Source organism: Lissotriton helveticus, chromosome 6, assembly GCF_964261635.1.
Source record: "Lissotriton helveticus chromosome 6, aLisHel1.1, whole genome shotgun sequence".
Lineage (NCBI taxonomy): Eukaryota > Metazoa > Chordata > Amphibia > Caudata > Salamandridae > Lissotriton > Lissotriton helveticus.
The window spans coordinates 1,931,340,061-1,931,362,092 of record NC_136067.1 but is presented as its reverse complement, the minus strand read 5'-3'; the positions used below and the strand labels follow the sequence as shown (position 1 = coordinate 1,931,362,092).

The 22,032-nt window shown below is 42.5% G+C and overlaps 1 protein-coding gene across 1 annotated transcript in view; it reads left to right on the top strand.

The window, feature by feature from the left end:
• LOC144761965 (uncharacterized) overlaps positions 1-22,032 on the top strand; it is a 374,127-nt gene that overhangs the window by 139,830 nt on the left and 212,265 nt on the right. The window lies entirely within an intron of this gene.

Sequence of the window (22,032 nt, the reverse complement as noted above, 5' to 3'; positions counted from 1 at the left end):
TCTGGTCAAATTGCTTTTCATCGCTCTGCTGGCTCTAGTAGTATACAAGGGGACATCACTTCCCAAATGTAGTGATGACACTAGGGTAGTATTGTCATTTTCCTATTACAGTTGTGCACTGATGTCATGACATCACAAACATCAATAAACTACATACAGGTTGTGATAGTTATAGCTCACAGGTTTCTATATGTTGTGGTAATTGAATTTTCATGAAATACAAGGATATTGCAAGTCAACAAGGAGTTTGGCGACCAAATAGACTAAAGGTTGTGGGTCTTTATAAAGTCAAGGTGATCATAGGATTTCTGATACCCTTTATCATGGATTCATTACAGTTCATTGTTCGACACTAACTTTTCCCCCATTCTTCCATTCAGTATTGGTCTTATGCTCCCTCTTATGCAAGGGATTGTTTACCGGAAATTAGAACACACAAGGCATCAGTACTGTGCAACACACCACCATGCAACGTGTAATATAGAGCAATTAATAATGTAAGGAGGTTACAGTAAGCAAAACTTAAAATCAGATTTGGTGATTAAGACCATTGAATGAGCACAATTATGTAGCTCTGTCTGCCCCGGCAGGGAGCTACCTGACTCTGGTGGCCCCAAACATGCCAAGTCAGAGCAAATCTACCCAAAGCAGGCATCAGTTGGCGTCCTACCTATTGATACCCAGATGTTATTTGCCAGAGGATTACAGATTATCATAGCCTCCCCAGAGAAACCATTGCCTCCCTTTAGAAGTAAGTTTACATAACATGCCCGACCTTCATAATGTCCTTGAAAGATTATAATGGACAGCTACGGTACGGTTAAGAGTTTCATTTAGTTTGTTTATAAAGATCATCGATGCAAATTATTAAACTTTGAGGCTTTTACACAAATACTGATACATAACCTTCCAGCCACAATACAATATATCATCAAAAACATATACAGAAAATCAACTATCTAAGCTCCACTCCCAGAATTGAGGACATCCTCCCCTAATAAAAACCCGACCCTCACCCAAAAAGAGTCAGGCTGATTATACCCAGAAGATGACAAATTCGGCCTCGTTTGAACAGAATTGGTGCTCATGCTCATTTTAAAGAACACAGAGTAGGAATGCCTCGAAGATATTTGGTTAGGGAGTTCCAAACTTTGACCCATACGGTTTTCCTGGGAGTCTACATCACCCCAGCAGCTTCGAATCAGTGATGGAGTGGGGTCATCGCGTGGAAGTCTGCGTGGTAGAGTGGGTGTGATAATATGGTCTGCTTAGGTTAGTTGGCTAAACAGGCAAACAAAAAAAGTATTTCACCAGTGAACAGTAATGTTTGGCTATGAAACCAACACGCCACATCCCAAAGTCTTAGCAACTTTAAATACCAAAAGCAGCCTGGGCCTCCATACTCTAGGGGATTCTACATGGAGAGAACTGCCACAGTCCAGATGCATCTAAAAGGGGCCACTCAAAATACAGAAACCCAGTCTCATGACGTAGTAATGCAACTTTAAGAGTCACCTGGCGGAATGGTATCCCGCATATGTTATACAATGGTGAAAAATCACATCAACCTATCAAGAGATGATACGTTGGTAAGTCCTATCGTGTTCCATGAGAGAAGCATTGATAGTAGGTTTGCAGAAACCTAGAAGGACCCTGCTGATTTATCGCTCTTTGTCCATGCATATTATCGACGATAAAATCCTTGGTAAATTGCTGGTATCCAGGCTGCAGGCAGTGGTAACTCAGCTCGTGCACACAGATCAATGTGGGTTGATCCCTGGAAAGCACACAACACTTAATATCAGGAGACTGATTCATGTCCGGGGGAAGTGGAAGTCAGGGGCAAACCTTTGGCTGTGGTGTCATTGGAAACAGAGAAAGCCTTTGATACAGTGTCCTGGAATTATCTGATGGCTGTGCTGAATTTTGGACCCGAATTTATAAAAAAAAATGTCCCATCGCCTCTATACCCAACCCTTAGCTAGAGTTAAAACCAATAAAATAATTTGGAATAATTGAAATTAAGAAGGGGTAATAGACAGGGGTGGCGCTTGTCCCGGTTATTGTTTGCTCTGACCATGTATTCAATGTCATGCCAACTTAGATCTGATCTATCATGCTGAGTGACAGAATGAATGGCACAAGCCATAACCTTATGCGAAAAAACAGTTCCTAGGCAATCCTACATCGACATAATTAGGCGGAGGGTATCACAGAAACCAAAAGACAGGAAAGATGTCTATACAGGTAAGTGTCTTGATTTTAATACATAGTTAGTTAAAAACAACATAATACATACATATCATAATACATTCAAATCAAGATTACAATATTTCAATTAATAGGAAATAAAATTAATAAAACAATCAATGAACAGAAAAATGTATACAGTTAATAATAAATCTAGGAGTAACAATTCAACGCGCGTTTCGGCGTAGTGATCGCCTTCTTCAGGAACTTACTACCACAAAACCTAAAACATAAAAAAAATTGTTACAAAAATGTATTGTCTTTTATATACATACATAGCAATAACATAATATAGCAACATAATCAATTAATCGTGTCACAGATCTTAACCTCTGATTATCTTAGTCTATGATAATCCACACTGTGACTGCCTATCTTTATCGATTTTATGATTATAATATCTAATACAAAACTCTGTATAATTATTCATTTGTAGACATCTAAATTCACAGTCTCTTCGAAATTACCACTCCATTAATCCTATAGAAAATTAAATCAGAATAGATAAAAATAGGCCATGTCTAATTAGAGAGTGCTTAGTCTCATATAAGAAGTAAAATACAACATATTCGATGAAACTGAATCCAGATTAAATATTTTAACCTCTGCATACAGGCCAAATAGTAACAACATTCCACTGTTGGTGACTCCAATTGGTTACTGAAATCTAAACAGAATGTATTATGATATGTATGTATTATGTTGTTTTTAACTAACTATGTATTAAAATCAAGACACTTACCTGTATAGACATCTTTCATGTCTTTTGGTTTCAGTGATACCATCCACCTAATTATGTCTATGTAGGATTGCCTAGGAACTGTTTTTTCGCATACACTTTATTCCCTGTCCTAGGAATCAAATGATCAAAGTTCAGGGGGCCTTTGTTTATTCCCTACACAAGCCATAACCTTTATATGCTGATAATTTACTGCTGTAGTTCAAAGTTATGTCAAGATTCATGAACATACTGGTGTATTTAGGATACTAACTGGCCTGTGCACAAATAAGCAAATATCACAAATTTTTCAGCTGGGGAGCTTGGGGAGTATACCCTTGCAGATATGCTTCCTAAACTATAGATCCCATGGGAGCCGATTTCAATTTAGTATCGGGGGATCATATTGACTCACATGGAACTGAAGTGGCATGAGCTAAATATGAACAAATTGGTTTCAGACCTACAGAGATCACTGTACGGGCCCCTCTGCCTCCATCCATGGCAGGCCGAATAACCGTCTCAACATATGTTGGTATTGCCATGATGCCTATACCAATTTTAATGTTGCATGTTTGGGATCCCAGGTGTCCCTTGATTGGCTGTGGCCAATATTGATTGCGGTGATCTGGGGAAGAAAAAGGAGCAGCATCAAAATGGAGATCTTAACGTGTAACTATGAAAAAGGGGGGCTAGAGTCCCAGATTTATCAGGATTGTACGTAGCAACCCAACTGCAGTTTGCAGCATTTGGTTTGGAGCATAGATGCAGAACTCGTAGGCGACCATTTCACAACCGATGCTCCATCACAGTGCCTGTTCTCAGGCGATGAACTAAAACCATTGGTACCCCACCTGCTACGAGACGTGTTGCCAGCGTTACTGATTCGGGTCCATTGGGGTACACTCTACCCATATACAAGAGATTTACCACTGTGGCAGCTTCCTGGTTTTGCATGACTATATACAAAAATGAGCATGCCTAAATGGAAGGAAGGCGGCTGCATGGCAGCGGGTGATTTGATTGAATCGGGTGCAGTGCATTCGCTTGAGTGCTCAGTGGACGCGTTGGGATAGATAGAGGTCACTTCCTTCACATGCTTTATGTGGTGCAACATAGAAACTCTTGGGGGGGAGGCACTCAGACTACCCCTCGTGAGTCTAATATGCAAGCCTGTTGGTGGGAGTGGATCAGGGACGAGGCTGTAGTACACGTTTTTAAACAGCTATCATAGAGGGTACACCCAAACAGGACCTGAAGGTTAGAGAAAAATGGGTACTAGCTTGTGGGCTCCAGTTCACGGACATATACTGACAGAGTGCACTTTCACTCATACGTAAAGCGTCTAGCAATGCTAGGTTTTGCCTTCTACACTTTAACTTCATATATGAAGCCAACGTGACTCTGGCAGTGCAACACAGACTGGACCCAAGTAGGTAGACTTGTAATGATGAAGAGGCCACATACCATCATTTAGTGTGGGATTGCATGCACTTAAATGCTTATTGGATGCAGGTGTAGAACGCTGTACCCAACACCTGCACCCCACTATACAGTTTCTCCCCCCGACATGCTTATTAGGCACTAATGCAATTTGTTGGAAAACATAAAACCAAGTCTAGATTTGTTCAATGTACCCTATTATTGGCTAAAAGGCAGATTGCAATACACTGGCTAACACTCAAGAAACCAACCGTTGACCGATGGATAAAGGATGTCGCAGAGTGGTCCCTAGCGGAGGAAATATGTATGAAATTAGATAGATGGGGTGATAAGTTACAAGATGATTTAGACACCTGGGAGGCCCAGTCCAGGGATCTGGTGTACTCTCTCAGTGCGAGACCCCCTGTACAGTCATGTACTGCTTGATTGTTTATATTGCGAATAGCAGTGATCGTATTGTGTATCAGATAGGCGCAACGTTGACGGATATGACTGTGTACGATGCCAATTCGAAAACTGGCTGCTTGTTAACATCTGAAAGCATCTTTTGACTTTTCTTTGTTTGTACGACCTAAAAATCAACATATTAGATCTGACTATTTTTTTTAACAATCAGTAGCAAATGGCATTCTAGAATGTTGATTTGTTTGACGTTTGGTAGGTTCTGTCTCTTTATTGTGACAACATTCACCGTGTGGCCCCTTTAACAGCCGAAGTGATGTGTGCTCTCTGTGCCAGTGAATAATTTCTATGATGATTTTTAGAACGATGATGCCTTTTAATCTCTATGTATCTAATTTTGTACGTTGTCAGATTTTTATTTTTTGGGTGATGCACTGTAGGCCAAGATGGCTGAAATGTGCCCTACAGGTGGGAATCAAGCTATCTACATATTACTACATTTGAGAAAATTGTGGCTCAATAACTACATGTCATTTCAGCTCTCCTTGGATATCGGTTGTAGGTACAGTCTGGGTGTAAATTAGACAAATAAAAGAGAGAACCCTCATGGGGTTTGGGATGAGCATGGCCTGCTTTGGGTGCCATTGCTCAGTCATTTTTCACAGGGCAGCATCCTAACACAATGTTAAAACCTGTTCAATCAACCGTTCGCATCCTAGACTCTCCAGTTCACGAACCTTGTCAAGCAGTGCATAACAGATAGGGTTAAAGTTTACTGGAAATCAACTTTTTGGTTTCTTTCATGCACCTTACCTTTCTCTGAGCTCAATTCCCCAAACCCCCATCTAACCTAAAAGTTTCTAGGTCATATGTGCATCACTTCTCTTGACCTGGTCGCCTATGTTGTAACCCAGTGATTATCTTGCAGAAATATATTGTGCAGGAGTCCCAGATATCTAGATCATTAGGCAAGACCACACTCAGAAAAAATATGATCGAATATGAATTCTTATACAGTCCATGAACCGCGGTCCTAGTCGTTTCTGGTCCAGCACTGATCGAGGTGCTTGCTTTTGATCCCATTGGGCCCTATCCAGACTTGGGCATAACGCTGAGTTTTCAGAAAGGATCCTAGAAGCTTGGTATATGGAGATATTTTGTTCCACTAATAATTCCACTAATGATTCAGGAAGAACTTATCAACTAGATTAAATGCTCCCATAATCTTCATAGTTTTACTGGAGCAATAGATGTTTGTGAAAATTGAGTTTTGTTCGCCTGCTAAAATCGGAAGCCCAGAGAATTTTGCCACAGAGGCAGAGAATCTAGAAATCGGAGAATCTTCCTTCCATCGGACCCTTAAAACGAAGAGGCTGCCGGAGAGTGGTCGGAACTCTTTTCTGCTCAACAATAACCCATCTCCTCTAATGGTCTTGTATCTGCTGCTATACCATCAACCCAGAATTTCTCCAGGTAACTGTAGCTACCACCCGAGAGGTTGTGGATTTGGATGAAACCCTAACCTCTTCACTAACCCCTCCCTCCACCCAAAAAAACCTCAATGCCTGACAGGGTACTTGCGGAATATGAGTCTTTTGAAATAATTGAATGTTTTCTAACACTCATTTTTTCTTTTGTCCCCACTTGATCTCCAACGAGGTCTAGACCAAGCCCCTCTTGTCTCTTGCCTGAAACCCAATGCCCCCCCCCCCCCAATTGGGGGGGAAACTACAAAACATTCCAGGCTCGCCTAGTGGCCTAGACTCTCCTATCCCTTCCTATCCATGCCTCTTCCACCTCCCCCTAGAAACTATGAAGAAATACCTAAACAGCTACTATACACAACCATTAAAAGCGTGTGTACAGAATCTATGGCTCAATACATAAGCAAGCCAACAAACAGATCCAAATAACATTAGGTGTGCGTGAGGAGATGGAGGGTTAGACACTGTTGCAGCATCCAGCAGCTGTCACTCCACAGAGAATCATGCCTGGCTGTACCTCCACTACTCCTGCAGTGGCTCCAAAATCTTCTCTGTCTCTCAAGAAGTAAAGGCTCATTTAAAGCCAAATTTGACATGTAAATGTGTACGATACCGGAGGTTTGAATCATTAATACCCCTCAGCGAGTTCCTAATGTAGGCTTTGAGACCCCTGCTGCATTTATTGGATCCTTTGGAGATAGCCTGGCAAACCAAAGGTTTGACCCAAGTCATAGAGATGGATTCCTCAGCTAGAATAAGAATGTTTTCACCGTTGGTTAATGCAAAAAAAAATATATATATATATATATACATACATACATACATACATACATATTACACTGCATTTACTCACGCTGCTAAAGTCAAAGCTAGGTTCACTTTGAATTTGCTGAATTTCTTACTTTAGGTCTGAGCAATCTTCTTGGAAGATGTTGAGAAAAAAATTCTAACTCGGGGTTTCAAAGGTTCAATGATTTTCCAAAGTTTCTGGGGCAGTGATTAAGTAAATATTATTATTGGCAGAATAGTTCTTCAACTGCTTAAGTGTATATTCTTGCTCCAGCACTCTACGCTCACACACTTCAAGTTGTTCTCAAGTGCATCCACAGTTTGCAAAATAGCCAAAATCTCACCCTCCACCATCTCGACTGATGCGGTGAGGAAGGTGAGCTCTGCATCGTGTGACCCTTTTCCTCTTGCAAAAGCCGTGTTGCTCTTGCAGTCAGTAGACTGTTCACATGAGGCACAGGGTCAGGCTGATTTGCAAATGGCCATGTCTCAACTGGGATGGTGGAGTGAGCTAAAGAATTATGATGGATTAAAGAAACCCAGATCAGTTGACTGGGGTGAGTGCTTGCAATGTTCAACACTCAGTCCATCATCCCCTTTGGTTTTGCTCAGTCAGTAGAGTGCAGCAGCGAAATGTGAGGCGCAGCACCGCACACAGCAGGAAGGCCACATACTGTCACAGAAACTTGATAACTTTTCAGAGAATCCCTAAAGGAAGCAGAAATGCATGATGCAGCCAGGCCAGGGAGGTGAACTCACAGAGGTTAAAGAGCGACCACTTCTATTTCCAGCACCGTCATGGCGCTTATACCACACAAAGGCAAGATGGCTACCAATTAGTCTCTCAAAAGCTGGGTTCTTTGGGTAATGTAGTTCCCACTCCCCCTACAGCTGATTGAGGTGGTTGTTGGCCTCCCATCTCATTACCAATACCTTCTTGGCAACATTCTGTGACCAAAACTCAAATAGGCAATGTGAGTGTGACAAAAAAATAAAGAAGCTACCGGGCAGATCTGGTCACAAGAGAATGTTTTCATGGATTTGTCTCCTATTCAGAGAATTATTTTTGTCATTCTACTGCAAGCCACCGTTCTTACCAGTGGCGAGGCTACAGTGCTGTTGGTTGCCAGACACGTGTGCATTGTTGCCAAAGATGGAAAGGCCCATTCGCCAGTGGGAAAGAAGGAGCAACAAAGATGCTGATCTTAACAACAAATCTTATCTTGATTACCTTTGAATATGTGTTGCTTCTGCTCCCACTGATGAGCCTAAATTCTGCATTCTGACTCCTATTCTCAATGGCTGCTGTCTTACAATAAATCTGTCTGGCAGAAACGCAGACTTCTGATTGAGACACGTGCACAAGAGATAATGCAGGTTAACCTTTCGCAGACCTGCTTTGTAGCACTTTTAACCAAGCTCATTTGGAAAGTGCTGCCTTTTAATTCTGTCTAAATATCATCTTTTACACACTGCCATTGTCAACTGACCTGCCTGCACCTGCCTGCTGTGACATCAACCATTACACCATATCAAAGAGCATTGACACCAGAGTTACATGATTAATCATTAAATCCTTCTTACTCTGACCTACAGATAAATTGTCTCTCCGACAAGACAAGTGTCAACATTTCTCAGCCCTCGGCTGGGATAAATTCCACGTAAACAACACACAAAAAAAAACTGAATGTGAAAAGACACATCTTAACTATAAGTATAGCAAGCGAGGGATCCTATTAAATATATATATATATATATATATATATATATATATATATATATATATATATATATATATATATATATATATATATATATATATATATATATATATATATATATATATATATATATATATATATACAAAAAAGAAGCAGAGAACTCTGTATAGCACAGTGCTATCCACGCCAAGATAGAAAAGGACAAAGTATTTTGCCATTTTAGAGACTTTGATAGAAAAGCAGACATTTGAGGTGAGCAGATCTAGAGTGTCGCTGGTGTTGGGAGTGCTCTGTACAGGAGCTGCCTTCCACCTAAACTTGGGAACTACCCAGAATTCTCTGCTTCTTTTTTGCATAATTTGTCACTCTATGCCTGAAAGGGTATATATTTTTTTATATATATATATATTCACTGAAAAAACCATAGGTTATAGACCATATATAGTTAGGAATTAGCATTTACAAAACCTTGAAAATTCACAGAAAAAACCATAGGTTATAGACCATATATAGTTAGGAATAAGCATTTAAAAAACCTTATTTTACTCGCACAAAACCATTGAAATTCCATATATAGTTAGTTGCACTAACTATATATCGCGCACCCGCAATCCACTGCTGATGATGTCACATATTACATCATTCATGACATGGTCAGTGACATCACTGAGGACATCACTGATGACATCTCAAATGACATCACTGATGACATGACTGATAACAACATCCAGTGATTTTTTGTTTCTGTAAAGTTTAAATATGTCTTACATATTGAAGATTGAGTGGATGTGTAAGTGTCTGGACGAAGGATTTAGTAGGTGCATGACTAACTGTATGAGTGAGTGATTAAATGTGTCTCACTGAGTGCATGGGTTAGTGACTAAACTGTCTTAATTTGTGCATCATTATGTCTGTTGTTCTGTAAACTGCTGCATGTGTTGATCAGTAGCTGTATGAGTAACTATATGAGTTATTGATTGATTGCCCAAGTATTTGTATGGGAGACTGAGTGTGTGTGTGGCTGGCTGGGAGGTGTGTGACTCTGTGCAGATCAATGTGTACTTGTATCAATGATTGTATAAGAAGGTAAGTATGTGTTAGTATATGTTTGAAAATGTAAGGTGCTCTATGTTTAACTGTATAGACAAGAAAATGGAAGTGTCATTGATTCTTTACATGACTGACTAGGTGAGTGAGTAACTCCATGGATGAGTGGCAGACTGTGAGTGTCTGTATAGGTGTATGAGTGCATATGATAGTGTTGTAAAGATGAGTGATTGTATGTATGAATGATTGTATGGGTGAATGAGTGAAGGTGTGTGTAGACGTAGGAATCAGTGAGTGCGTATGTAGTAACTAGTATTGGTGTGTCAATGGTTTCAAAAATTATACTCTGTATTTAACACTGGGTGAAACAGAGGTTATATTAAAATGTGAGGAGATGCATGGTATTGTCACATGAATGATATCATCAGTGATGTGGTCATTGATGTCAAATGAGATGTCATCAGTGATGTCATCAGTGATGTCATTTGAGATGTCATCAGTGATGTCATCAGTGATGTCACTGACCATGTCATGAATGATGTAATATGTGACATCATCAGCAGTGGATTGCGGGTGCGCGATATATAGTTAGTGCAACTAACTATATATGGAATTTCAATGGTTTTGTGTGAGTAAAATAAGGTTTTTTAAATGCTAATTCCTAACTATATATGGTCTATAACCTATGGTTTTTTCTGTGAATTTTCAAGGTTTTGTAAATGCTAATTCCTAACTATATATGGTTTATAACCTATGGTTTTTTCAGTGAATTTCAATGGTTTTTTAATAGCAAATATCATAAGCTGTCGAATGTCAAGTACGTGGTAAGTAAAAACATTTTCGTGTTTATGCACACTGATCTGCTTTGAATGCTGCCCCCCCCCCCTCATTTCTATTAGGAGTACTCTCTCTTTCAAGATAGTGAAAGGTAGTTAACGCAGGCCTTTGCCCCCGTTGTAATACGTCGTGCCTGCTTCTCTCTCCATTTGATTGATTGTTATCCAAGCATTTACTGTTTTAGAATTGGTTCTCTTTGGTTCATTCTCTATTTACAAACAAACACAGAGTCGCAATACTCTGTTTAGTCTTTGCAGATAACGAAAAATCGTGTAAAAAAAACAAAAGGAATCGAGCAAAATCAGTAGGCCACTAATGGGATCTCTTTTTGACCTCGCTAAAATAGAAACATTAGGAACAACCCCTCATGACAAATACGAAACTAGTGAGATGAACTGAACTCCACACAATGATGGCTGCAAAACAGCTCGGCTCCGCCACCCACCCCGCCCAAAATAACGATAAAGAGCGGCTGCCATGACTGGTTGCGGAATGGCCACGACGGAGCTACGAAATGGCGGTGCTCTCATGCTAACCCCAGCTTCAGTCTGAAACATCCAGAAACACTGTAGACTACCAATTCGATCAGTTCCGGTAGCGTCCCAATGTAACCCGGTAGAGAAGAACTAGCCCTCCCCTCTTTGACTGATGGTTCTTGTTGCCTGTCCCTTCTGTTGTCATTTAACAGAACTATTTAGCCTGCTGAAAGGGGTTGTGTTCCGACCGCTGGTTGGTGGAGACATTTTGACTATATTCTGGGCCTGCGTTGTCGCGTAATGCGTCATATGACGCGCCGCGTTAGCGCATCCGGAAGTCCTCCTGGGCGCGACGCGCAGCGCGTAACGTAAGCATAACAAGTCATGTGACTTGTTAATAAAACTTTTCATTGGTTCATTTTACTTTTCTTATTCTAATGATGAAAGGCTTGGTCATATGACCTAAAAATTACGTTTTTTATTACTTCCGAACATTATTTTTTCTTAAATATGTTATAATGTTCCAGGCTAATGTACTTTCCCGGAAAATTTACAACTGTCCTGCAAGTAAAATATATTCTTTTTTCGAGAAAAAGAGCGTTTCTTCGTCCCATGACGGAGCCGTTGAGCAAAAGAGGGTCGACCTGCTGTCTTAGTCGCCGATATGCCTGAATATGAGATTCTTATCGATCACTTTATGTTGCAGGAGTAGAAAACACAACAGCCCTTGACCATTTATCTTTACTGCGTTCCTGCGTATTATACCTTTTACCCTTCATGTAATTGGTCTGCTTTATTTCACTTGCCTTTTAATGATTCTAAAACAGTGACTATTATTAAAAACTTTACCAATGTATATACTACTACCATGTTTTCTTTTAAAAACCTTTATTGTGAAAATTTCATTATACAAATACGAGCCTATAACCACGTGGGCCGGCCACGGAGCAAACTGTAATCGTATATGATGAGTAGACATTTACACTGTAGAGGAACGTAACGGGCGGGCCATTAGGTTGCAAGAACTAAGGTGTCTAACAGTTGCGGAATTGGTGGACGTACATTTTATAATTAAAATACGACAGGGCCAGTTACAATAAAATTATCTAGATATACATTTGCGGGCAAGTACCATGGGTGACGTTAATTCGAACTTTCAATAGTAAAGTAATCAATAACACATCAGAACTTAATATCAATAGGGATGTCGAAATATTCAATCAATTCTCGTCCCCGCCCGCCATGTGCTTCAAAACTGCATACGTATCTCGTGATTTCAAGGTTCTGCAACCAGTACACAACAAGGAGTTACGAGTCCCATTTATTCCGGCGCCATTTTGGGCGAGGACGGGCAGGTCCAGGATATAGTCAAAATGTCTCTAGCAACCATCGACTATGATGATGTTCATATGCTGTATTTATTAGAGTAACACTCATCTGTCCACATGAAATTAATTTGCCACAATCTAAACATGTCATTTTAATCTTTCCAAAGTTCTTCTAAATATTTGGGACCGTTTCCCTTGCCTCTGATGCAGTCAGTGCCACTTCTTTGATGAATGTACTGGCAGGTCGGGGGTTCTCCTCCAAATCTCTCTTTTATGCAGCACTATAATTAATTGGTGCCACCTCTCCATATGACGATGCATGGTATAGTTACCATAACTATATTTTTTTTCGGTTCCTCTGGAGAGTACATCGTGGCTGATGAAGCGTGTAACGTACCGGGCATTTACCTTTTTTTGCATGTACAGGAAAGGAAAAAAAAATCGAGCGTCCGAGTTCTAAGGTGTCCCAGGGCCATTTTAGTGGACCAGGCCCAAATCCAAAGAACAGGCCGCCATTTTGAGAGTCCTGTTGCAGCCGCCTGTCGCTGTAGCATCAAGAGCAGCCGAAACTCAGCTGAATGGCAACTGAAACGGTAAAGGGGCGCCCCACTACAGCAGACGAGCCTCCACCTAGGAAGGCCCGTTCACGCCGCCTCCCCCCCCCCCTTCGGGCACCCCACGCCGTTATTCGGAGCAGTATTGTAGGATGGCCACACCAGTGCGGCAACTTGCTAGACATCACCTCGGTGCCAACCGAATCTCAGCGCCTTGTGGTGTCTTCTATTCAGAAAATATTGTTGCGCTGCCTTTGGCCCCATTCGCACATCGGTCCGCTACTGACGCCACCTCACAGGCCAACGGGGCGCCCCACGCCGACTTTCAGCATTGTAGGATGGCCACACCAGTACGGCAACTTGCTAGACACCACCTCGGTGCCATCCGGATTTTGGCATCTCAACGCCTAGTGGTATCTTCCATACAGAAAATATTGTTGCGCTGCCTTTGGCCCCATTCGCACATCGGTCCGCTACTGACGCCATCTCACAGGCTAATGGGGCGCCCCACGCCGAGTTTCAGCATTGTAGGATGGCCACACCAGTACAGCAACTTGCTAGACATCACCTCGGTGCCATCCGGATCTTGGCATCTTAGCGCCTTGTGGTGTCTTCTAGTCAGAAAATATTGTTGCGCTGCCTTTGGCCCCATTCGCACATCGGTCCGCTACTGACACCATCTCACAGGCCAACAGGGCGCCCCACGCCGACTTTTACCATTGTAGGATGGCCACACCAGTGCCACAACTTGCTAGACACCACCTCGGTGCCATCCGGATCTTGGCATCTCAGCGCCTTGTGGTGTCTTCTATTCAGAAAATATTGTTGCGCTGCCTTTGGCCCCATTCGCACATCGGTCCGCTACTGACGCCATCTCACAGGCCAACGGGGCGCCCCACGCCGACTTTCAACATTGTAGGATGGCCACACCAGTGCGGCAACTTACTAGACACCACCTCGGTGCCATCCGGATCTTGGCGCGTTGTGCTGCCTTCGGCCTATTCGCACATCGGTCCGCTACTGACGCGAACTCACAGGCCAACGGGGCGCCCCACGCCGACTTTCAGCATTGTAGGATGGCCACACCAGTGCTGCAACTTGCTGGACACCACCTCGGTGCCATCCGGATCTTGGCGCGTTGTGTTGCCTTCGGCCTATTCGCACATCGGTCCGCTACTGACGCCGCCTCACGTGCCAACGTATTTTCTCCGCATTTTATACCCTATGCCGCATAACAGGTCATGTGACTTGTTTATAAAACTTTTCATTGGTTCATTTTACTTTTGGTTTCCTAATGATGGAAGGCTTGATCATATGACCTAAAAATAACACTTTTCATTGGATGAAAACTTTTTTTTTTCCCAAACGATGAAAGCCCCACCTTGTTTCTGGATGTTTCAGACTGAAGCTGGAGTCACCATGAAAGCACCACCATCTCGTGGCTCCGTCGTGGTCATTCCGCGAGCAATCATGGCAGCCGCTCCCCACCAGAAGCCTGCAGGAGTCGGGGGCCCCCAAAACTTTTGATGAATCCTCAAGGCGGAGGGGACGCTTTCGAGAATGGGGTCCAAGACCTAGCAGACAAACGTCCGATTTCCAAGGTGTCCCAGGGCCATTTCAGTGGACCAGGCCCAAAAAGGAAACAGCCTGCCGCCATTTTGAGAGTCCTGTGACAGCCGCCTATCGCTGCACCGCAAGAGTGGGCGCAACTCAGCTGAATTGCGGATTTTGACACAGTGGACCAAAAGCGGACGGAATGGCAACTGAAACGGTAAAGGGACGCCCCACTACAGCAGACGAGGCTCCACCTGGGGAGGCCCGTTCACGCCGCCTCCCCCCCCCCCCCGGGGCGCCCCACGCCGTTATTCGGAGCAGCATTGTAGGATACCAAAACCAGTGCGGCAACTTACTGGACATCACCTTGGTGCCATCGTTCTGCTGCCTTGGAACTATTCGCACAACAGTTTGCTACTGATGACCCACCCCCAGCGACGCCCCACGCCGGATGCCGAAATCAGTGCGGCACCCAGGCAACATCACCTGGGTGCCGTCCAGAAATCTGGACGTTGTGCTGCGTTGGGACTATTCGCACAGCCGACCGCTACTTCGTTGTTTTTCCCTAAAAATGTTTATATGTTATTACTGTTTTTGTTTTGTTGTATATATTTATAAGTTATTAAAGTTTTATAATCTTACTACTTTGTTGGAGTGCTATATATTTTTAATGTGACACATAATTGTAAAAACTTTGATGTACAAAGAGTCATCCCTGGAATCTTCCGCTTCAGGCTCGGTCCCCTCCCCAATCACAATACAGGATGGTTTTCAGATAATAGGAACGCGTCTGCTGTGACGGATCTCATCGAGTGTGGACCTTGATCTACTAGAACTCCTTTGAAGAGGGGTGTTTCTTTACAGCTGGGGCCATAAACTACATCTGCAGGGCTAGCTGATAGCCTAGGACCGGCCTGGACAATCGGACACAGAGGAAAAGAAGTGTCAGAGGGTGCGGTAGTGAATAGGGCGAAAGGGAGGTGTCGGGCGGGCACAGGGTGTGATTCTCAGGGAAGAGCAGCGCAGATGGGGGAGGTTTATTACCCATGCATAAGACAGAGAGCGGGGGTGACCACTGCCTGGGGGAGATGCTTGCGAGGGTGGGGAGCCATGCTAAGGATCGACAGCGTGCAGAGAGTGGGTCTGGTCAAGGCATCTAAAATGACTGCCGTGCACGACAAAAGTGTGGCATTTGAAAAAAGGCAAGATGGCGCAGACAATGTTTTTCAACACTTCCTGATTTCCTTCGAATCGAACGTTAACAGACGTTGGAGCATATTACCAAAGTTAAGCGATATTTATCCCTAACGATGCTTAGCAACAAATTTTTTACCGCTAAGCATCGTCAGAAATTATCGCAGATAAACCTTGCTATTATCAAGGTTTATCGCAAATACGATAAAAAACGACCGCAATGCATTAATATCGCTGAAAACTCAGCGATATTCATGCATTACCGAGCTAATGCTCTTAGCCATGTTATCCACCTCCCATTGGATAACATGGCTAAGAACTGCTCAGGGCAGGTGGTAGCTTTTGGAGATATTCGCGCTTATCGCGAATATTTCCAAAAGTTGGTAATAGGAGATAGCGATGTTAGCGACTGTTTCCAGTCGCTAACATCTTGGCATGCCCACTTTGCATGTCATTAGTGATAAATATCACTCACATGCAAAGTGGGGCCCAAGATGGTCGCTATCTCCTACAAGCGGTCGCTAACTGGTGTTAGCAACAGCTAGGTAATACAGAGATAATTTTATCTCCGCGAAGCGGAGCGCTGTTACAGATATATATCTTTTTTTGAACGTTAATTTCTCAAAATCCACTGAAGCACATATATTGAGACCTAGCAAAGGCACATCGAGCTACCAGTCCCTACAATTTTGCCAAGTTTCGTGCAAATCCATTCAGCCGTTCGATTATTATTATTATTTTTTTTTTTGCCCCGCGGGGCCCTTTTAAAACCTCCACATCAAACCTAAGAGGTCAAGGAGGATCTACTATGCCCCCTTATGGTCATTTGCCCCTTCGCTTTGGCCTCCTCTTGTCTCTCGATCCTACCGAGAGACAAGATGGCGGCCGCTACGGACTGTTTGCAATGTTTACAGACGCCGGAGAACCAATCAGCTTCGCAAAGCTCCGTAACGCGAAAAGTACGCGAAGCGGAGCGCTGTTACAGATATATATCTTTTTTTGAACATTAATTTCTCGAAATCCACTGGAGCACATATATTGAGACCTAGCAAAGGCACATCGGGCTACCAGTCCCTACAATTTTGCCAAGTTTCGTGCAAATCCATTCAGCCGTTCGATTATTATTATTTTTTTTTTTTTTGCCCCGCGGGCCCATTTTAAAACCTCCACATCAAACCTAGAGGGTCAGGGAGGATCTACTATGCCCCCTTATGGTCATTTGCCCCTTCGCTTTGGCCTCCTCTTGTCGCTCGATCCTACCGAGAGACAAGATGGCGGCCGCTACGGACTGTTTGGAATGTTTACAGACGCCGGAGAACCAATCAGCTTCGCTTCACAAAGCTCCGTAACGCGTAAAGTCCGCGAACCGGAGCGCTGCCCGGTCCGCTGTTACAGATATATATCTTTTTTTGAACGTTAATTTCTCAAAATCCACTGAAGCACATATATTGAGACCTAGCAAAGGCACATCGGGCTACCAGTCCCTACAATTTTGCCAAGTTTCGTGCAAATCCATTCAGCCGTTCGGGCTAAAAGTGAGGCCAACCGCCCTAGGGAAAACTCAATGTTAAAAACACGTTTTGGGACCCCCCTTTTTTCTCGGCCCCCCCTTGACGAACCTCCCCCAAATTTTCAAGGGCTGCTCAAAAACAAAATGTGCCATTTTCCTGAAATTTCAGCCAATTCCGTCCACAAACGCCAAAGTTATTAGACATAGAATTTTCAAAAATCCCATAGAGAAAAAATCCTAACTATATATACCTACTGGCGACCGCCAGTAGGTAGTATATATATATATATATATATATATATATATATATATATATATATATATATATATATATATATATATATATATATATATATATATATATATATATTTGTATATGTTTCTTCTCACCCAATATATATCAGCTGAAGTCACGGCACAGCAACAGGTAGTTTGTAAAAAGTTTTTTTTGCTTTATTCACACACTATGTGCAAAGTTTCTAGCGTGCACCAAAAAACGGACGGCCTACGCGTTTCGGCTACTCCTAGCCTTCCACTGGATATATATATATATGCAAAATCCTGATGCCAGATTCCTCTCCACTCGGTCGGAAAATCAGGTACGGACCACTTGTAGCTTAGTTTCAAAATCAGTGCTTTATTGTGCAAAAGTTCCACAGCATGACGTGTTTCGATCGGGTTGCCCCGGTCTTGATCACATGACGTGCCTTGGTAACTTAACCTCTTAAATAGTGACGTGCTGTTTGCTAGAAAACTACCCCTGCAGCAGTAAAACTATATATATATATATAGGGTGGGGGGGGGGAGGTGAGGGCTTTTGTCCTTTTAATAGAATGGCATACGTGACCTCAGCGGAGCATCCTTACATTTGACTCACGACCACCAGCACCTTTGGTGTTTTGATGTAAATTTAGGGACCTGCGCTTTGTGCTCCTACCTCCCCTTTGTTCCCTCAAGCGCTTATGATGAAACTTAGGGTTTTCAGAGCTAAGTTCTACTAAACTGGCAGAAATATCAGAGTAACCTTTCTTGAAGCAGTTATGCTGGGGGTGTATAATAAGTTGTCTGCCACTGCCATCTTAAATTACCATGCTTTACTGGGTAGCAGTAACACCTAATCTATCATTAATAAGAAAAGGCAAGCTTCTTCCCCAGTACTGGCAAATGCGTTTGAGAGCAACTTAGCTTTGGAAAATGCAAACCTACTTGAGTACCTAACTACATTTCATAAAATATGGTCAGAATAAATATATAATCATCCAAACGCACAGTTGACTGAGCTGTGGAATGGTGCAAAGATGGCTGCCACCTTTCTTCATCACTCCATCCCTCCCTTTCACTTCCGGTCCCGGATAGACGGATGCCAGACCTAAGCAGTGAGTGTTCCACTTCCGAGTAGACCCTAGATGGAATGCAGGCTTCCGACCCTCAAGTTTTCTTTGACTTGGTTAAAGGGGCCATCCAGTGGAAAGAAAAAATATCAATTCTCTTTTTCCAGTCCTACATCTCTAACAATGACCATCAATGGGCATTCCTAGATTGTTACTTTCTTTGATGCCACCTTGGGTTTTGAGATGTATTGTGATGTTCAATGGATGTCCCCTTTCATCTATTTACCCACTGCTATCCATAAAACTAAATTTGCAAGTCGAGGGATTTTAGAATTTTTAACTGTTCAAGTGTAAATCGCACAGACTTCAGCTGATTAGGGGTGTATCTTTGTCAGTAACATTGGGGTGAGGGTGAGCTTCTGATTTTCCAACAATAACCTTGGAATGTCATGTTAAAATACATTATACAACAAGCAGGGCAGGAGCGGTGCTTAAGGGTCAGTGGAAGGAAGGAAACACAGTATTTTGCAAAATAACCAACATTTTTGAAGACCATCAAAACAGAAATGGAGAGAGAGTGTTTTTGTCTGTGTATGTAAAAATCCCAGGTGGAATCAGACTAACTACCAAATCAGACTGAGAGCGCCTGTACCATTCCCCTTACTATCAGGTGTCCGTCAATAGTCAGTGCTGTAGATCACCGCTGATGTCATGCACCGTGGGTGTTAGTCCAGCTCAGTGCTGTGCTTGGCCTTATACAGAAGGATTGCTCCTTTCTATGGAGCTCTATTATATGAATCCTATATTCAATCAGTGGCCATCAGTTTTAGCCAGGGACCCCTCTATCCAGTAGATTAGTTTTAATGTGCATTTTCAGGCTCTCTAACAGTGATTTGGGTAGATCATATCGAATTCATTTAGTATTTTTAGGACCTTTTATTAAGCACAAACACTACTCAACTTATACATTGTACATAACACTAATATTAGTTGTATTGTAAAAAAAATCGATATTTTAAATCTGAATATTATAGGGGAGGTGAGAGAAAAGAAACACAATAATTTACAAGAATGCACACTATCCTCTTTTGTCACTCATACCATACTCCACTAATTGGTTTAGGGCCTTATTACTAGTTTGACGATCCGACCACTGAAGGACCGCGTCCAACAGGAAACCGCTATGCCTTTGGCCTTCCAACCGCCATATTACGAGTTTCCCCAAGGGCCGGTGGTGTGGCTACAGAATGTTTTGTACATTTCGACTACGTATGTGTCGAATGCACACATATGCATGATCTATTTAGAAAAATACCATCTACTCATTGCCAGAGTCTGACTCATGTGGGCAGTGCCGTTAATGGGTATATGGAATGATGCACACTTACCTGTGTAGCGCTGTAGATGAGATTGTTTTCCTCTGGGTGACAATGCTGCTGTGTAGGGAGACCCGGGGAAAGGGATCCACCTTGAAATCTGCTGGACGAAACAGGACCGGGATGAATATGCACCCCTAAATCTTCAACCAACTCGTAATACAGAATGCGGTGTTGCTCCTCTGGTCTACCCTATGGATGCTGCCTTCCCCAATGCCATCCCGGCAGTCTGCCAGCGGTGATACCGCGGTTCCTGCACAGGCAGCGTTCCCGAATCTCAATCTGGTCATTCAGCCATGATGCCCATACAGCTGGGCCTATACTGTTCTCATTGTAGTGTGCTTAAATGGGATAATGTTCAATTCCATGGCATTTGATCTGCTGCACTTGGGATTTCCTTGCCATTACAAAGCATTTTCTGCCTGAAAACAAATACCGTGTGGATCAGATTTAATTGTAAAAAATGAAAAGTTCTGAAGTAAAATTACACCTGCATGACATTTTTAAGTGAGTCGGATTATTTTCTGCAAATCCTGTTTTCTTACTCTTGCACTTTGTGTAACAGAAATTGTTGTGTGGCACTGTTACTTGCACTGAGCTAACAACATTGACCGCATGATTTCTGAAACTATATGGACAATACATTGAAATGGTATCTAGCATACGTTTTATGGACAAGTTGAGTCATAACATACATGCACTTTTCATGCATGAGACCGTCCATGTGCGATGCACACAAAATCTACAGTTCTCGTGAATGATAGTGTGACGGGGCGGCGGGTCCCCTGTGGTCCCTACCCCGGTACAGATAGTCAAATGATGCCTTGCTCGTTAGCCCACCCTGGCATATCCTACAGAACATAACATACAGCTCACTCATGCAGCGCCATAGACCTGGTTTAGGTGGGAGATCCTTCAAAATTAACAAAGTCCCTACATATTCTCATTCTTTGCATATAGATAATTTTATTACGACCTGAACACCCTGTGGTCACAAATGCAATAAAAAAAATAAAAGAATCAAATCAAAAGGTACGTCAGTAAAACCAACATTAATTAAACAATTCAAAAAGATTACTTAAAAAATCAGTTTATTATAAAAAAGAGGGATACACCTCTGAAGATTAAAAACAAAATTACAATTCTTATACAAACAAAACCAGACAGTCGACACAGCGTTTCGGTGAATGTATCGATGTAACACCTTCTTCAGGACGGTTTGTTCTACATAAAAAAAATTATTTAAATTATTTACAGGTTCTATATAAAACTGACGTACACATGTCAACAACTTTATATTGCATATGCATTCACCTTCTTTATCTAAAAATACTGGTACATATTTCAAATCCTCGTCTAGGTGGGAGATCCCCCATTAAGCCAAATATGGCTTTATTATGGCTGTCTCCCATTTGAAATTTCCTCTCCTTCAATAGAAATTATTGGGGGAAATGCCTTCTCCCAAATGTTTTCTTTTAAAAATCCCACTTTTCTCTTCTAAAAAGTTGGCATGTATGCTCACTGTTACTCTCAGACACACCACGCAGAGAACTTGTACATGAGTTGAAAGAACCGTGAGTCCAGGGCAGTGCCAGAATCCAACCTTGAATGTCCTGCCACTGCTACAAAGCATGGATCCTTAAGCTTTTCCCTGCCCTTCCTTACAAGTGGCAACACGCCTGAGCTGAAGCCCATTGTGCATGATGGGCACGCCCATTGAATCTTAAGGTACACATATTTTCCACATCAGGGGTTAAGAACAAATACTCTGGCATCAGTTTTCAATCAGGCTTTCTACAGGAGGCATAAGCTTTGTGATTTATTTATACTGTGGCGGCCATCTTGAACACAGACTCGCGCTTGTTTTGATAACAGCTAGGTCAATACAAGCATTTTTGAGTTACAGTGAAGGGGTATGAAGTTTATCTATAAACTCAGACACAGAGCAGCAGAGGCTGAGCCGCTTACCTCCGCATTCTCCAGGATAAACAGTTCCTAGCACTCCTAGTCATTTTGTT